The sequence below is a fragment of the Lactuca sativa genome, chromosome 7, assembly GCF_002870075.4.
Source record: "Lactuca sativa cultivar Salinas chromosome 7, Lsat_Salinas_v11, whole genome shotgun sequence".
In the NCBI taxonomy this organism is placed as follows: Eukaryota; Viridiplantae; Streptophyta; class Magnoliopsida; order Asterales; family Asteraceae; genus Lactuca; species Lactuca sativa.
Window position 1 is genome coordinate 125,753,793 of NC_056629.2, and position 5,185 is coordinate 125,758,977.

Genomic DNA, 5,185 nt, shown 5'->3' on the forward strand with positions numbered 1-5,185 from the left:
AGAAAGCCATCTATTGAAAAAAAAATATTACTATTTATGTGAAGAAGCGACCATTTCACCCTTTTGTTTAGAGTAAATGACTGTTTTACCGTATTCTTTGAAGTGGCAATCCGTATTCTTTGAAGCCTAAAAAAAAAGTCAAATAACAAATTTTAAGCCATATTGATTTAAATCAAAAGAAGCAAAAGACAAGCGACTGAAAGAATGAAGGTTAGGGTTTAATAGCCATATCCGATCAATAAACTTAATATGAACAGAAGGGAAAACATAAATCAGTCGTAAGTTTGGAAAGTGAGAGATTTGTTGAAATCCAAATAGACTTATACCATGAAACTTTGCTGCATCTATGAAATCATGAAAATAATGAAGAGTGCCCTTTCAGTTAAAGAAAAAAGTCAAAAACACTTAAAAACATGATTGATACAAAAATTTAGTACCTCATGTTCTCAAGATACCAAGTTATATCTAATAAGGTTAAATGATGAAATTAGAATAGACTGAACAACAAATTTTATGACACTGGTCATTTAGAAATCATTATTATAGGAAACACAACGTATGAATCACCCATGAAGAATATACCATACTCTGATTTGGGCAAAAGAAGTAGCTGAAAGTCTTAAATTTTCCAGGTTTCTACTCCTCTATGAGCTGTTAAGTGAAAAAATAACAACAGATGCAAATGAGTATGCTAAAAGAAATTGATGTTGGGTATTAACTACAGATAATAGTACCCTCCATTTGGATCTTCTCTCATAAACTCCAAAAACTCAAAGGTCTGAAATGAAAGAACTTAGTCGCGACTTGTTCTTGCAATCTGGAAACGAAGATTTTGACCTTCCAAATTGTTTGTTAGGTTTTTTGATAAGAAAGTCAATCGAAACAAATGAACCCTAGATTTGCCCCGCCAATGCACAAACTTTGATCCTTCCTAAATCAAAGTGCATAAAACAATGAAAATCAAATATCATAATACAGGTACCGTTTCTAGATAAGCATAGGACTAAAAAAACAATCAAAGAACCAATATATGTAAAAATAGAGGAAGCTGTCATACGTTGAAGTCGATCTTTCTCTCGAAGGGGGAAAGGATTTCCTCTCCATCGGTCCATCCCAATTTTAGGACCTGATGAAGTCGAACTTTCTGTCAAGAAAGGCGAAAGGCCAGTGGATGATAGAAGAAGCTGTCGAAGATAGATAATGAAGAAGAACCCCACTTCAGCTACAAACCCCTGTCCCCTAGGTTTTCCTCAAGCGGTGGTTTGACTGTGGTGCTCTTGGAATGACAGCTACGGCTGAGTGTATACACACAATGTCCGCTCGCATCATGAAGTGGTATTTCACATTCTAGTTATCATGTTCTTTCGGTACTTGTATATATGTATATGTATATGTTATTTCCTGTCCTTGTATATGTATATGTTATTTCCTGTCCTTGTATATATGTATATGTATATGTTATTTCCTGTCCTTGTATATGTATATGTTCTTGTATATGTATATGTATATGTATAGGTATATGTATATGTTATCTAAACTATACCTATTATAGTTTATTAGTAGGTTTAGTATGTCTTCGACTTATAGAAAGGAGCTAGAACAATTGAGTTAAATATACTTTTTAAAGATAAAATTTTATATTTCTATACATATTTTGCATGTATAATTATGAGTTAATCGACAGTCGGACTAGTGCATCCTACCCTAAGCCCATAACCAAATAAGAAACAGGAGTCAAGGTTATCAACAATAGTCCTAAGTCCATCAAAACATACTTATACACCACTACATAAATGAATATTGTTTTGAAAGTAAAAGGGTTTGATAAAGAGTTCAAAATTAGTTAAAAAGAGTTTTACAATAAGGTCTAACAATGTTGTTAAAGTGGTTTGAAAATTAGTTTTGAAATGAGATATTTAACAAGTATACGAATGTTTATACTAACACATATTTAATTGTGTTCAACTTGTATCCCCCCCCCCCCCCCCATTACAAGCATTTAAAATAGTTAAAGGTTGATTTCATGGGTACGAACTCACCTGAAGTGAGTGGTTTGAATGAAAGATCGATGTGGGATGTTGAGTGTCAAGTGAAGTCTCTAACACAAACAAACCCCATTTAGCATGTAATAACACATATATGTATCAAATTAAGGTATATCACCACTAGTTATGATAGGAAACCACCCTAGGGACTTGGAAGCACTTGAAACTAAGTGTTAAAATCATATGTGATTGAGTGAGGGAGGTTTACGGCCACACAAAGGTGTGTACGGCCATGGGTGTACGGCCCATGAGTGTACGGCCGTACACCCTTGTATGGCCGTACACACCTCATTGGGCCATAAACCAGTACACCCTTCATGTTCATGCTAAGTTGGTCGATTTCAAGGCGAAAAACAAGTATTTCTAGTAGATAACAAACATAAGAAGCAGTTACTTATGATTTGAAAGCTTGTTGAGGGTTCACAGCCACCAAGAACTAGTGTGTGTTCTTGGTGAAAGATGAAGATCTAGCCAAAGATGAAACATCGATTCACCACTAGATAAAGCAATGTAGAAACAAATCAAGGTGGGAAGTACTTACATTTTTGAAGATCTTGGTGTAAAATGTGATGATAGTTGAGAGAGAATCCGAAATCTAGGCTTGGGAGTGTGTAAAGTGTTGAAAAATGGCTGAGTACCTCTTATATAGGGGAGAGTGTACGGCCAAGAGGGGGTGTACGGCCGTACACTCCTCCTGAAGGAGTGTATGGCCCGAAATGCAAATTTATGACCTTGCCAACTCATCCCTTAACCCAACCTTGATTGTACTTAAGCTTAGAACACTCAAACACACCCAAAACAATGCTAAAAGATAGCAGAAATGAGTCTGAAATTGATTGAATTAAATGGCTTATACCGGGGAGAAATTTCGGCTTGTCACATCATTCCCCTGTTAGAGGGAATTTCGTCCCGAAATTAGAGTTTAAGCAATTACAAATAATTAAGCGAAAAGGTGAGGATATTTCAGTTTCATTTGGTCCTCGTGCTCCGAAGTGAATTCAGATCCTCTCTTGGCATTTCAACGAACCTTCACGATGGGGATGCGGCTTTTCTTCGTTCACTTGACCTCTCGGTCCATGATCTCTACTGGTTCTTCCACGAAGTTGAGGCTCTCTCGATCTCAATCTCGTCGAGTGGGATTACAAGAGTCTCATCGGATAGGCACTATTTCAAGTTCGAGACGTGGAAAGTAGAATGTACGTTACTAAGTTCGTGAGGTAGTTTGAGTTTGTAAGCTACAGGGTCGATTTTGGCAATAATCTCGAAAGGCCCTATGTATCTTGGATTTAGCTTTCCACGCTTTCCGAAGCGTATCAAGCCCTTCCAGGGTGAGACCTTCAATAGGACGCGGTCACCAACTTGGAATTCCAAAGGTTTCCTTGTATGTCTGCGTAGCTTTTCTGTCGGTCTCTAGAGGCTTTCAATCGTTCGTGAATTTGAACGATCTTCTTTGTCGTTTCCCATATGATTTCCGGACTTGTGAGAGTGTTGTTAGGAACTCGTCCTCTAGCTAACTGGGTGTCACCCACCTCAGCCCATCACAGAAGGGATCTGCACTTCTGGCCATAAAGGGCTTCAAATGGAGCAACCTTTATGCTTGTGTGATAACTATTATTGTAAGAGAACTCGACAAGAGGTAGATGAATATCCCATGCCTTTCCAAAGTCTATCACACAGGCTCGCAACATATCTTCCAAGGTTTGAATAGTCCTCTCACTTTGTCCGTCGGTCTGCGGATGGTAAGTTGTACTCATATCCAACCTAGTTCCTAGGGAACTTTGTAGCGACTGCCAGAATCTTGAAGTGAATCTACTATATCTATCGAAGATATTGGATATAGGAATGCCATGCAGTCGTACGATTTCCCTAATGTATGTTCTCGTTAGTTTCTCCATCTTGTCAGTCTCTTTGTTAGGCAGGAAGTGTGCGGACTTTGTTAACCTGTCTACGATCACCCAAATGGTATCGAGACCACCCGTTGTCTTGGGCAACTTGGTTATGAAGTCCATCGTGATTCGCTCCCACTTCTATTCCAATATCTCCAGTTGCTATAGTAAACCTGAGGGTTTCTAGTATTCGACCTTAACCTTGGCGCAAGTAAGGCATTTACTCACGAAGGTAGCGATCTCTACTTTCATGTTAGGCCACCAGTATAACTTTTTGAGATCTAGATACATCTTATTTGAACCTAGGTGGACGGAATATCGAGTGTTGTGCGCTTTGGACATGACCAAGTCTCTGAAACCACTGTGCTTCGGTGTCCAGATACGATCCATGAGGTATAAGACTCCGTCACCCTTGACTTCCAAGTTTTTATCCACCCCTCTCAAGGATTCACCCACCATATTTTCCGGTTTCAAGGCTTCTAGCTGAGCCTCCTTGATTTGTGTGGACAGATGCGAATGGATAGTCATCGTCAATGATTTGACCTTACGATCAGAATATTCTTTCCGACTTAGTGCATCTACTAATACGTTGGCCTTTCTCGGATGATAACGAATTTCGCATTCGTAGTCATTGAGTAGTTCGACTCACTGTCGTTGTCTCATATTGAGCTCCTTCTGGTTTAATATATGTTGCAGGCTTTTGTGGTCTGTAAAGATAGTACTTTTTGTACCATATAGGTAGTGTCTCCAGATCTTCAGATCAAACACGACTGCTCCTAACTCAAGATCATGGGTGGTGTAGTTGACCTCGTGTGTCTTTAGTTGTCTTGAGGCATAGGCGATCACCTTACCTCGTTGCATAAGAACACAGCCAAGCCCTTGGTTTGATGCATCGCAATAAACCACGAAGTCTTCTATCCCTTCTGGGAGGGATAGAATCGGTGCGCTGCATAAGGCTTGTTTCAGCGTTTGGAACGCCCTCTCTTGTTTCTCTTCCCAGTTAAAGGCCACTCCTTTCTGGGTCAATGCAGTAAGTGTTTTTGCGATCCTAGAGAAATTTTGAATAAACCTATGATAGTAGCCAGCGAGGCATAGAAATTGACGAATTTCCTTAGGCGTCTTCGGTGCTGACCAGTTCCCAATGGCCTTTATTTTGGAAGGGTCCACATGAATTCCCTCTTCACTAACAACATGGCCCAAGAATTCGACTCTTCGGATCCAAAACTCGCACTTTGAGAACTTCGCGTAAAGCTT

The 5,185-nt window shown here is 39.3% G+C and overlaps 1 long non-coding RNA gene across 14 annotated transcripts in view; it reads right to left on the reverse strand.

Annotated features, from left to right (window-relative positions):
• The window catches only part of LOC111897037 (uncharacterized), a 4,536-nt gene extending 3,166 nt beyond the window's left edge, over positions 1–1,370 (reverse strand). For 2 of the 14 annotated variants that reach the window (XR_006185076.2, XR_006185075.2), the window contains exons 1-4: positions 1,058–1,369; positions 735–931; positions 588–651; positions 90–126 (exon numbers count right to left, since the gene is read on the reverse strand). This is a non-coding gene — a long non-coding RNA (uncharacterized LOC111897037). Of the gene's footprint in view, positions 127–582; positions 932–1,057 lie in introns of all 14 variants that reach the window. The other 12 variants (XR_006185072.2, XR_006185073.2, XR_006185070.2 and 9 more) reach the window with 10 other exon arrangements.
• Positions 1,371–5,185: the final 3,815 nt, after the last annotated feature.